Source organism: Arachis duranensis, chromosome 10 (assembly GCF_000817695.3).
Source record: "Arachis duranensis cultivar V14167 chromosome 10, aradu.V14167.gnm2.J7QH, whole genome shotgun sequence".
NCBI classification, from domain to species: Eukaryota; Viridiplantae; Streptophyta; class Magnoliopsida; order Fabales; family Fabaceae; genus Arachis; species Arachis duranensis.
In genome coordinates this window covers 62,134,882-62,149,031 of record NC_029781.3, presented here as the reverse complement: position 1 = coordinate 62,149,031, position 14,150 = coordinate 62,134,882, and positions in this window count along the sequence as shown.

Genomic DNA, 14,150 nt, shown 5'->3' with positions numbered 1-14,150 from the left:
CCAACAGAATCTTTGTGGTATAAGCTAGATAGATGGCGGCATTCATGAGGATCCGAAAAGTCTAAACCTTGTCTATGGTATTCCGAGTAGGATTCTGGGATTGAATGACTGTGACGAGCTTCAAACTCCTGGAGGCTGGGCGTGATGACAAGCGCAAAAGAATCAAAGGATTCTATTCCAACCTGATTGAGATCTGACAGATGATTAGCCGTGCTGTGACAGAGCATAGGAACGTTTTCACTGAGAGGATGGGATGTAGCCATTGACAACGGGGATGCCCTACATACAGCTTGCCATGGAAAAGAGTATGAAGGATTGGATGAATGTAATAAGAAAATAGAGATACGAGAGGAGCACAGCATCTTCACACACTTATCTGAAATTCCCACTATTGCTTTACATAAGTATTTCTATCCCTTTTTTATTTTCTATTTATTTATTAATTTTCGAACTCACCATAAACCAATTTAGCCTAACTGAGATTTACAAGGTAACCATAGCTTGCTTCATACCAACAATCTCTGTGGGATCGGCCCTTACTCACGTAAGGTATTACTTGGATGACCCAGTACACTTGCTGGTTAAGTTGAACGGAGTTGTGGAAAGAAAAAGCTTCTCTGACAGTGCCTGGAATTATTATTGATCACAATTTCGTCCACCATATACCCATGAGACTAAGATAACAACAAGATCCTAATAAGAGAAAAGGGAAAGAACAAGGGAAGTGAAAAACAAAAGAAAAAGAGTAAGCAATAAGGCTAGGCACCAATGGTTTACCCTAGGACATGTGTCTGTGGTGCTCCTGTGTGAGGGATCTACTTGGATGAATAAGCTCTTTGGGGTGATTCATCACCTGGTAACTTGGGTTAACTAACCCGGGATTATTAGCTGAAAATCCACTATCAAGAGTAACCCTCACCACAGAGCATTTAGTAACCCAAAGAGGTACCGGAAACCAAGGTCTGAAGGAAAGAAAATAAATAAACTATATGCCTGTGGTGTGTATGTATGGGGGAGAGACTTGAGCAAGTAAGTCCTTAGGGGTGCTTCAACACCTAGCACCTTGAACCAACTCGTTCGGGAGGGTTGGCTGAAAGCTTATCCTAAAGATTTGCCCCCTTACAAAACACTTAGCCTAAAAACACAAATAAGCCCTTGAAATAACAATAAAAGGGTCAATAAATAAAGGTCTCATGGGATATAACAAAGTGAGTATTTTAGGAGATGATAAAGGTCTGAAAGCCAGTAGTGGAATGAACCTAAGTTGCTATGCATGAAACCACCATAAAATCAGTAATATGACTTCCACAAGAATGACTCATTTCTCTGGAGATTCCATTCGTCATTCTCTTATTCCAGTACTTGCTTAGGGACAAGCAAGCTTTAAGTTTCGTGTTGTGATGCCAGGGCATTTTGGCCAGTTTTACTGACCTTTTATTTACTATTTTTAGGTAATTTCATGCATTTTCTTAGGAAATAAGTTAGTTTTGGGCAAATATTCACTCAGACCTTGATTCAAGCATACATTGTGCATTTTACATTATTTCATGAGGATTTTGCATGATTTTAATGAGAAAATTGTATATTGCATTACCCATGACGTGGACTAGAACTTTGATGCACTCTATTGCTTGATTTCAGGACCAAAGGAAATAAGGAATGGGAGGTAACTTGCAAAGTTAAGGAGAAAAGTGATTGCCAAAAACACTCTCAAAAGCCATCAATGCCCACGTTAAAGAGTCACGTTAACTAAGTTAACGTGAACTCTAACGTGGAGAAGAGAAGTTGAGCCAACGTTAGTGACACTTAACATTGTCACTAACGTTGGCAATTGCTCACAAATAGCCACGTTAGAAGCCACGTTAACCTAGTTAACGTGGCCTCTAACGTTAAAGGGGGAAGAGAAGCCAACGTTAGTGACACTCAACATTGTCACTAACGTTGGCCTAAGGTGGAAAGAGCCACGTTAACTCCCACGTTAGCTTGGTTAACGTGGGAGCTAACGTAAGAGATGGAGAGTTGTCGACAACATTAGTGACACTCAACATTGTCACTAACGTTGGAGGAACCACACAACCCCCAAGAGCCACGTTAACCTCCACGTTAACTTGGTTAACGTGGAAGCTAACGTTGAGGAATGAAGAATGAGCCAATGTTAGTGACACTCAACATTGTCACTAACGTTGGGATGGCTAAGAATGGCCACATTAGAAGCCACGTTAACCCAGTTAACGTGGACTCTAACGTGAGACCTAGGGGCACACTTGAACGTTAGTGACAATGTTGAGTGTCACCAACGTTCTCGAAGGTTGGCAAAAGCCACGTTAGAAGCCACGTTAACCTAGTTAACGTGAGCTTTAACATGAAGCAAGAAGGGGCACACTTGAACGTTAGTGACAATGTTGAGTGTCACTAACGTTCTTGAAGGCTAGCAAGGCAAAGTTAAAAGCCACATTAACCCAGTTAACGTGGGCTTTAACGTGAGGCAAAGGGGTGCATGGCAACGTTAGTGACATTGTTAAGTGTCACTAACGTTCTCGAACTTGTATTTTTACTAAATGTTAAACACCCCTAATGTCTTGAGCTAAAGTCTCTGCCCACTTCACACTTTCTCTCTGCAAGTAAGCCAAGCCCAAATGAAGAAAGGAACTGCTTCAAACTCAAAGATCCAGACGCCCAAAACTTGAAGAGCTAACTAGAAGTTGAGAAGAGTAGTATATATAGGAGTAGTTTTGAAATAGAGAGCAACTTTTTGGGGGAGGAGCTAGGAAAGAGAACTACTCTAAATAGGAATGAAGAGATTAGCTAGAAATGCTTTCTCATGCTGGACCAAATTGAGTGTGGATGGGTATGTGGCTATAACCCTCTAAGCATTTGATTTGGGAAGTGCATGTGGTATAATCAGTGACCACACTTCATCTCTTCTCATGAGCAATTGACCAAGGAATTGGCTATTGATCAAGATTTGAGAGATTGAACCACAAGAAATTGTTGTTCAATCACTTAAGATTGCCAAGGAGATCAATGAGTGCATTGATTGAGGAAGAGATGAAAATGAAATTGATCCGGAGAATGCAACATCTCCTAAGCCCAATGAACTCCCCATTTCTGATCTTACCCATTCTCTTTATTTTCTGCAATTTACTTTTATGAGCAATTCCCCCATTCCCATTTACAATTCTGCTATTTACTTTCAGTCATTTACTTTCTCGCCATTTTAATTTCTGTAATTATCAACTCTATTCATGGATTCGCTCAACTAGATAATTCCTCTAATTAAAGTTGCTTGATCAATCAATCCCTGTGGGATTCGACCTCACTCTATTGTGAGTTTTTACTTGACAACAAATTCAGTAGACTTGCCGAATGGGAATTTGTTGAGAGACAAGTTTTACCCCGATCAGCAAGTTGAAGCAAGTGTTAAGGACCCAAGAGTGATGATTGTGGGAATGAATTCCAGGGTCCCAAACCTTGCTTTTACACCCGTCTTTTTGTGGATCACCATTGCTCCCGTCAGGTGGCAAGCAATCTGAATTCTCACAAAGACATCCAAACAACCTTTTAGACCCATTCAATTGAGCTGTACACCAATCCTTGCAGTTCAATTTGGAGCATGCAACCATATTGAACCTTGCTTGACAACTCTTACCACTAACCATCTTTCTTTTACTCTTAATGCCACAAAGAGCTCTAAGTTGACCATCCGTCTCCAGTAGCCCATATTCAAGTGGAAAAGTAAAGGTTAAGGATAGGAATTTTACCCACTTGAATGTTGTATTGGATGGTGATGGCTTTGGAAGAGGTCTTGCAAGCTCCACTCCCTTGTGTTCTTCTTTGAATTCTTCTACCTCTTTGCGAGCTTCCTCAATTTCAACCTCTTCCTCTTGGTAGCTTTCTTCTAATTCAATATCTTCTTCATTGCTTACCAAGGGCATGGGAGGTTTTGCACCTTCCTCTTTTTCCATATGTGAGGGTGGAAAGTTCTCTAATTCACTGGAGTATAAACTCCTTTGATTGGTTTACTCACTTTCTTCCATAGGATCTTGCATTGTATCTCTTGGGAAGGAATATGCTTGTTCCTCTTCCTGGTTCTTGATCATCGTCTGCACATATTTCTCTATATTTTTGACACTTGTCTTTATATCATGTATGCATTCTTTCATGAGACGCTCAAGATCTGATGGTATTTGAGATGAACAAGGAGATGGTGGCTCTTGATATGCATAAGAAGGAGATGATGGTTCTTGATAAGTGTAAAAAGAGGATGGTTCTTGGTATGAATAGGGAGATGGTGGCTCTTGGTATGAATATGGGGATGGTGGTTCTTGATATGAATATGGAGGTGGTGGCTCTTGATAGTGGAACATGGAGCATTGAAGTTTCTTTGGTTTTGACTTTGCCAACCAAAATTTGGATAGTTCCTCCATCCACCATAATATGAATCACTAGTCGAGTGTGAGTAGTAACCCATGTGATCTCCCTCCATTATTTTTCCTTAGCACAAAACACCAAAAAGGATTAAACGCACCATGTGGTAAATAGGAAAGCAAAGAAGAAAGAATAGAATTCTAAGAATTAAAATAAAACTAACTAGGAAACACCAAACTTAATTTCAGAAATTAAGAAAAATATTGGTGCTATTTATTTATTAAATTTTTTTATATAAGATTTAAATAAAATTAAAACTAAAACGCCTAATCTAAGCAATCAAACAACTGATAGTTGTTAATCACTATCAATCCCCGGCAATGGCGCCAAAAACTTGGTGCGGTAATTTACAACCACAAACTAACCGGCAAGTGCACCGGGTCGTACCAAGTAATACCTCAGGTGAGTGAGGGTCAATCCCACGAGTATTGATGGATCAAGCAACAATGGTTGGTTAAACCACTTATTTAGGCAAACAGAAAAGAGTGTTTGGTATTCAAAGAGCATTAAATAGTAATTAAGAATTTCAAAAAGCAAGCAGCAAATGAGTTGTGAAATATATATGGGGAAACAGTTAAGGTTTCAGAGTTATCTATTCTTCTGGATTAACTTTTTCTCACTAACTAATTTAATCATGTAGGATTTAATTTATGGAAAACTATATGTGACTAGACCCTAATTCCTTAGACCTTTCTAGTCTCCTCTAAAATTCATTAACTGCCAATTCCTTGGTCAATTAATTCCAATTAGAAGCTGCATGATCAAATTCCAGTTTATATGTCACAAAAACTCTAATTACCCAAAAATAAAAGGATTATATGTCACATATCCCGTTAAATCCAGATAATTTAAAATTTAGGAGAATATGTTTTCAAGCTTTTGTTCAAGTAAAGAGCTTTTCGACGCTTTACAAGAACTCAAATAGAAAGAGGGTCATACTTCCGTTCCACCCAAATTCATAAGATAAAGAGTGAAAACAATTCTTAAATTATAAATCCATACATAAATTAAAATAGAAAAAGCAATAAAATCAATCCATACAAATAGACAGAGCTCCTAACCTTAACAATGGAGGATTAGTTGCTCATGACTCAGAGAAAAATTGAATTCTCCTCAAATGTACAGAGTTCCAATCTGATGGCATCAATTAACTAATGGAATCCCTTTTTATAACTAATCCTAAATAATTTAAAATTAAATTTCTAAAATTAAAATAATATCTTTTCCTATTTAAAATCAAATTTGAATTTAAATCAGAATTAACTAACTACTCCGTGTCTTGTAACGTGGGGACCACTTGAGTTCACTGGATTTGCGCCTAACTTGGGTGCTAAAATGGGGCCCAGAAATCACCCCCAGCATTTTTCTGCGTTTTCTACACGAGGCGCATGTCACGCATACGCGTCAGTCACGCGTACATGTCGATGGCCTTTTTTCGTAAATCACGCGGACACATCGGTCATGCGCACGCGTCGCTGTGCAATTCTTCAAATCACGTATACGTGTCAGTCACGCGCACGCGTCGCCATGGAAAGCTCCAAATCACGCGCACATGTCAGTCACGAGTACGCGTCGCTCCTCGCGGATATCTCCTTTAATTCTTGAGCTACAGAAACTCTATCAAATCCAACCGAATGCTACCTAAAATAAACAAAATTGCAAAAGACTCAAAGTAGCATAAATATTGGATAAAAGATAATTAATTCTTTATTAAACTCAACAAATTAGATGCAAATTCACTAGGAAAAGATAGGAAAGATGCTCACGGGTCACCCGCCCGATTAAGCACAAAAGAGGAGAAAGTTAGATGAAATAGTGCGAATACCACAAACTCTATGAACACCCCACCAAAAAATGCTACAATCTGAAAATCATCATAGAAAAGTTTGCCCAGGAAGGACAACTGGACCAATACCTAGCTAACAGAACGGAAAACCCAAGGAAGAGAAGAAGGGATGAAGAGGGAAGAGAAACAGAACGCTCCCTTCTCACCCCAGAAAGGCACGTCCATATGATAAATAGAGGATTCGCAAGAGGCGGGATCTCAAAATCATCCCGTAAAAGGCACCTAAAAGAGATATACCATGTTGGAGAGGAGAGTCAACCTCCCGACCTCCCTACGATCTCTTTTACCAAAGAAGACACCACATGCATCGCTCCAGGACATGACGATCCTGTAGTAATCACCATCATATTGGCAAATGCCAACTTCCACCAAACTCTGGCCGACGAGAGAAGTTCGGCTGATATCCTATTCAAAACTGCTTTCGACAAACTCGGGCTCGAAGAGAAGGAGTTAAAAGCATACCCCAACAGCCTATTCAGGTTAGGAGATACTCCGACCCAACCCCTCGGATACATCTCACTATACACTACCTTCGGAAAGGGAGCCCAGTCCAGAACAGTAAGCATCGACTACATTGTAGTCGACGTAAGCTAGGTATACAACTCCCTCATAGGTTGGATGACTTTAAACTGACTTGCTGCAGTAGTCTCTACTCCATACCTATGAATGAAATTCCCAACTACGAAAGGCATTGCCACCATAAAAAAATGACCAGAAGCTTGCATGACGATGCTATAATGACAGTCTATACCTGAAAGGCGGCCCAGAGGAAAAGAGACTAACGCCATCGAACTCGGAGGAGCCCGAGTATGCAAAGAATTATTCCATCCTCAACCGAAAGGTGAGACCGAGGAGATATAAGTCAGAGATACCCCTGATAAAACAACAAAAATAGGAGCGAACCTAAAGGAAGACCTAAAAGGGTTACTCGTTAAGTTCCTAAAGAAGAACTCAGACTTCTTTGCTTGGAAGGCCGCTGACATGCCTGGAATTGATCCCGGCCTGATGTGCCACAAATTGGCTGTATACCCCAGATCCCGACCAATACAATAAAAGCGTAGGAAATTCGGGCCAGAAATATCACAAGTCGTGAAGGAGCAGGTACAGGCCTTGCTCGAGGGAGGATTTATAAGAGAGGTTAAGTACCCACTTTGGCTGGCCAATGTCGTACTGGTCAAAAAGCCAAATGGAAAATGGAGAATATGCATAGACTACACTGACCTCAACAAAACCTGTCCAAAAGACCCCTACCCTCTCCCAAGCATCGATGTGCTGGTCGACACATCATTGGGCTACAAATACCTCTCCTTTATGGGCACCTACTCGGGATATAATCAAATACCAATGCATAATCCCAACCAAGACAAAACCTCATTCCTAACCCCGAAAGCAAACTACTGCTACGTAGTAATGCTGTTCGGACTAAAGAACGTGAGGGCCACATATCAGAAGTTAATGAACAAGGATTCACCGACCACATCGGGAAGCTAACGGAGGTATATGTGGACGACATGCTAGTCAATACTCAAGAAGAAGAAATGTTGTTACCTGACCTGGCCAAAGTATTCGTCACCATAAGGAAGCACGGGATGAGGCTAAACCCCACAAAGTGCACCTTGGCGGTCGAAGCCGGCAAATTCTTAGGGTTCATGCTAACCCAAAGAGACATCAAAGAAAACCTAAATAAATTCCGAGCCATACTCAACATGAAAAGCCCAACCTGTGTGAAGGAGGTATGACAGCTAAATGGAAGGCTGGCGGCCTTGTCCAGATTTTTGGCCGGATCAGCCCTAAGGTCCCTCCACTTCTACTCAATACTAAGGAAAGGGAAGAAGTTCGAATGGACCCCAGAATGCGAAAAGGCCTTCCAAGACTTCAAATCATTCCTAGGGCAACCACCCATCCTAACTCGACCCAAACAAGGAGAGGAACTGGCGTTATACCAGGCCGATGAAAGTTGGGCGATAGTATCAGCCTTAGTTCAGGAGGACAACAACGGACAACAGCCTATCTACTTCATCAGCAAAGCCCTACTAGGGGCCGAACTAAACTACCTGAAAATAGAAAAATTTGCCTTCGCTCTCATACTCACAGCCAAAAGACTCCGACCGTACTTTCAAGCCCACACCATCAAAGTCCGCACCAACCAACCTATGAAGCAGATCCTGCAGAAGACAGACCTAGCAGGCAGAATCCTGCAATAGGCTATTGAGTTATCTGAGTTTGGTCTCAAGTACGAAGCCCGGACCGCCATCAAGTCCCAATACTTGGCCAACTTCAACGCCGAATACACCGCCATGCCCGGGAACTCCCGTTTCATGGAACCTATATGTCGGCGACTCATCAAACAAAGCCGGGAGTGGGGAGGGAATCATCTTGGAAAGTGACCAAGGAACCCAAATAAAACTATCCCTAAAGTTCGAGTTCCTCGCGTCAAACAACCAGGCGGAATATTAAGCCCTTCTGGCTAGCTAAAGAGGTTGGCACCCAGAAGCTCCCCATCTTCAATGACTCACAAGTTATCACCTCATAGATAGAGGGAAGTTACCAAGAAAAAGACCCCACTATGAAAAAATACCTAGACAAAGCCAAAGAACAGCTCGAGAGCTTCGGCAGATGTGAGATCCGACACATACCTCGAGAGAAAAATGCCCGAGCTGATACACTCTCAAAACTAGCCAGCACCAAGTCAGGGGGCAATAACAGATGACAGAAGCCTCATCCAAGAAACTTTACAGCATCTATGATGCCAGCGCATTTTGGCCAGTTTCACTGACCTTTTCTTTACTGTTTTTTAGGTAATTTCATGCATTTTCTCAGGAAATAAGTTAGTTTTCGGCAAATATTCACTCAGACCTTGATTCAAGCATACATTGTGTATTTTACATTATTTCATGAGGATTTTGCATGATTTTAATGACAAAATTGTATATTGCATTACCCATGACGTGGACTAGAACTTTGATGCACTCTATTGCTTGATTTCAGGACCAAAGGAAGTAAGGAATGAGAGGTAACTTGCAAAGTTAAGGAGAAAAGTGATTGCCAAAAACACTCTCAAAAGCCATCAATGCCCACGTTAAAGAGTCACGTTAACTAAGTTAACGTGAACTCTAACGTGGAGAAGAGAAGTTGAGCCAACGTTAGTGACACTTAACATTTCACTAACGTTGGCAATTGCTCACAAATGGCCACGTTAGAAGCCACGTTAACCTAGTTAACGTGGTCTCTAACGTTAAAGGGGGGAAGAGAAGCCAACCTTAGTGACACTCAACATTGTCACTAACGTTGGCCTAAGGTGCAAAGAGCCACGTTAACTCCCACGTTAGCTTGGTTAACGTGGGAGCTAACGTAAGAGATGGAGAGTTGTCAACAACGTTAGTGACACTCAACATTGTCACTAACATTGGAGCAACCACACAACCCCCAAGAGCCACGTTAACCTCCAGGTTAACTTGGTTAACGTGGAAGCTAACGTTGAGGAATGAAGAATGAGCCAACGTTAGTGACACTCAACATTGTCACTAACGTTCAAGTGTGCCCCTAGGTTGGCCACGTTAGAAGCCACGTTAACCCAGTTAACGTGGACCCTAACGTGAGACCTAGGGGCACACTTGAACGTTAGTGACAATGTTGAGTGTCACTAACGTTCTCGAAGGTTGGCAAAAGCCACGTTAGAAGCCACGTTAACCTAGTTAACGTGAAGCAAGAAGGGGCACACTTGAACTTTAGTGACAATGTTGAGTGTCACTAACGTTCTCGAAGGCTAGCAAGGCAAAGTTAAAAGCCACGTTAACCCAGTTAAGTGGGCTTTAACGTGAGGCAAAGGGGTGCATGGCAACGTTAGTGACAATGTTAAGTGTCACTAATGTTCTCGAACTTGTATTTTTACTAAATGTTAAACACCTCTAACGTCTTGAGCTAAAGCCTCTTCCCACTTCACACTTTCTCCCTGCAAGTAAGCCAAGCCCAATTGAAGAAAGGAACTGCTTCAAGCTCAAAGATCCAGAGGCCCAAGACTTGAAGAGCTAACTAGAAGTTGAGAAGAGTAGTATATATAGGAGTAGTTTTGAAATAGAGAGCAGTTTTTGGCGAGGAGCTAGGAAAGAGAAGTACTCTTTGTATTTACTTTCTTTGCAATTCTAGCTTTATCATGTATTCTCCATCTTTGATTTTGATTTCTAGAGCTATGAACAACTAAACCCCTTTCATTGGGTTAGGGAGCTCTGTTGTAATTTGATGGATCAATACTAATTTTCTTATTCTTCTTCTATCTTTCCTTTTGATTTTACTTGAAAGCTTTCGATCTTCATCCAATTGGATAGTTATCTTGGAAAAGAAGCTATTCAAACATGGATCTCTTCGGATCCTTGAAAGAGGAATGAAGAGATTAGCTAGAAATGCTTTCTCATGCTGGACCAAATTGAGTGTGGATGGGTATGTGGCTATAACCCTCTAAGCATTTGATTTGGGAAGTGCATGTGGTATAATCAGTGACCACACTTCATCTCTTCTCATGAGCAATTGACCGAGGAATTGGCTATTGATCAAGATTTGAGAAATTGAATTGCAAGAAAGTGTTAAGTATATCGGACTAAGACCAAGGGTGGATGACCCCTATAATCAGCTACATCAAGTCCGAAACTCTCCCCACAGACAAAAGAGACGCTAAAAGGCTCCTAAGGGAGGCACAACACTACACTCTGTTACACGACATCTTGTACCGGAGAGGAATCTTGGCACCCATCCTCAAATGCGTACCGGCCTCCACCACAAAGGATGTCTTAGAGGACGTTCGTAGCAACATGTGTGGTAACCACCTCGGAGCCAGGGCATTGTCTAAAAAAGAGATCCAAGCCGGCCTCTACTGGCTGACCTTGCAAAAAGAAGCGGCCAAGTTCGTAAAAACATGTAACAAGTAATTCTAACAAGATATATTGCATACTGTTTGATATATTGCATCACTGACACTAACAAGTAATTCTAACAAGATACTTTCTGCATTACTTTTCTTTGCTTGTACTCTGTGGGTTTGTATGACAGGGAGAAGAAGCGAAGCTTCAACTTCCTTTGTTTCTGAACCTGAGAGAACCTTCTTAAGATTAAGAAGGGAGGCAAACGAAAAACGTGTGGTTGGTGCTGAAGAAGAAGAGGAACACTTTGAAGAATACTTCGAAACAACCATGGAGGACCATCGTGAGGAAGAGGTTCACAACCATGGTGGAGGAGGTAGAGCAAATCCTGGTGGGAAAGATAGAAGAGTCTTGGGCTCTTACATCAACCCAAACCCAGGGAATTGCGGAAGTAGCATCCAAAAACCAACCATCCATGCCAACAACTTTGAACTAAAGCCACAGCTCATCACCCTCGTTCAGAACAATTGCTCGTTCGGAGGAGGCGTTCAAGAAGACCCCAACCAACACTTAAACACATTCCTGAGAATATGTGACACAGTGAAGTCCAATGGCATTCAACCAGACGCCTATAGACTGTTGTTGTTCCCATTCTCTCTCAGAGACAAGGCAGCCAAGTGGTTGGAGTCTTTTCCAAAGGAGAGCTTGACAACTTGGGATGATGTTATGAACAAATTCTTGGCAAGATTTTACCCCCCTCAACGAGTCAATCGTCTGAGAGCTGAGGTCCAAACTTTCAGGCAACAAGATGGTGAGACTCTATATGAAGCATGGGAGAGGTTTAAAGACCTAACAAGGAGATGTCTATCTGATATGTTCAATGAATGGGTGCAGCTGCACATCTTCTATGAAGGACTGTCATATGAATCTAAGAAGGCCGTAGACCATTCATTCGGAGGTTCTTTGAACAAGAAGAAGACCATTGAGCAAGCCATAGATGTCATTGAAACTGTAGCTGAGAATGACTACTTCTATGCTTCCGAAAGAGGGAACACTAGAGGAGTAATGGAGCTGAACAATGTAGATGCTCTACTTGCTCAAAACAAGCTCATCACCAAGCAGCTAGCTGACCTCACCAAGAAGATGGAGAGAAGTCAAGTAGCAGTGATCACCACTTCAACTCAAGAGGAAGCAAGTGAAGAGGAAGAAGGCACTCAGGAGCAAGCCAACTACATTGGAAATTCATAGACACAACCATGATCCAAACTCCAAGACCTACAACCCTGGATGGAGGAATCACCCAAACTTTGGGTGGGGTAATCAACAAGACCAAGGCCAAGACCAGAGACGTCACAACCCCAACAGCAACACAGCTCCCCAACAATTCACACAGAGGACATACCAACAAAACCACAGCATACACCTCACTCTTCTACCTCTACCCCCAACATACCATCATTTGATGACAGAATCTCTAAGATTGAAACCTTACTTGAAAGCATATGCAAAGACATTGAAGACAATAAGGTGTTCAAAGAGGAGGTGAGAGCCAGTATGAAGAATAGGGGGAAGCAATCAAGAAGCTGGAATTCCAAGTGGGATATTTGTCTGAGAAGATTCCCAGACCCACTGATAGCTTCCCAAGTGACACGGAGAAGAATCCGAGAGGTGAAGCGAAGAAAGTAAGATGGGAAGACTGCAATATGGTCACTACAAATGATAAGGAGACTGAAGACAAGCCAAGCAAGCTGTCAGAACAACCTGAAAATACCTTAGTAGAGAAGGAGAAGAAAGACCAACAAGAACCAGAAATCTCACAACAGGAGCTGCTGAGACTATACGCACCATTTCCTTAACTGCTAAAGGGTGCTGTGGGAAAGAGAATGTACTCAAGGTTCTTAGACTTGTTTGCATCTTTGAATGTGAACATACCGTTCATCAAGGTCATTCACATCAAGGTCATTCAGCAAATGCCAGCATTCATCAAGTATATGAAGGAACTACTTCCCAGGAAGAGCTCACTCAAGCGGGGCGAGACTATAGTTATGAACAAGGATTGCAGCACCCTCATTCAAACACAATTGCCGGCGAAAAGAAAAGACCCAGGGAGTTTTCATGTCCCTTGTGCTATAGGGGAAACAAATTTTGATAGAGCACTTTGCGATTTGGGAGCAAGCATCAACTTAATACCCCTATCCCTGGTAAAAAGGCTGCAGATCAATGAGATACTACCTACAGATGTAGTCATAAGGCTGGCCGACAAGACTCAAAAGCAAGCAGTAGGAGTGGTGGAAAACGTGTTGCTCAAAGTTGGAAAATACTTTCTCCCAACAGACTTTGTCATCCTGGACATGGAAGAGAGTCACCTGCACCCAATCATATTGGGGAGACCATTTCTAGCTACTGCTAGAGCACTCATAGATGTGGAGAAAAGGAGCTAATATTAAGGATCCATGATGAACAACTGAGCTTCAGTGTTTTCGAACTCTCACTGGAAAAAGATGAAGAGGACAAAGAACCGAGCAAAGGGCATCATGAGATACTAAAGGAAGAAGCAAGCACTGAAGCACAACCAGCTCATCCTGAGATTCACTGGGTTGATGGACAAGGCCAGCAGCAAGTGCCACAGGTCAAGGAAAAATTGGAGGAACATAAGCCACCAGAAGTTTGTGAAGACATTAACAAAAGCTCATCAAAGAAGAAGGTACCAAGGGGGTGGCGGAACAAGAAGATTCCTACGGAAGATTTCTCTCCAGGGGATAAAGTAATCTCAGCCTACTTCGTAGATATCCTCCCTAATCTTCCCACTGTACCATCTCAGCTACCTAAGATCTTCACCATCAACAGAGTTCTCTCCTTGGAGCACGTAGAGATCATTGATACAAACAACGGATACAAGTCCACTGCCAGAGGAGAAAACTTCAAGCATTACCAACCACCATAATAAGGGGGTAACGTCAAGCTAGTGACGCTAAAGAAGCGCTTCATGGGAGGCAACCCATGTTTTACATGCTTTCAGAAGT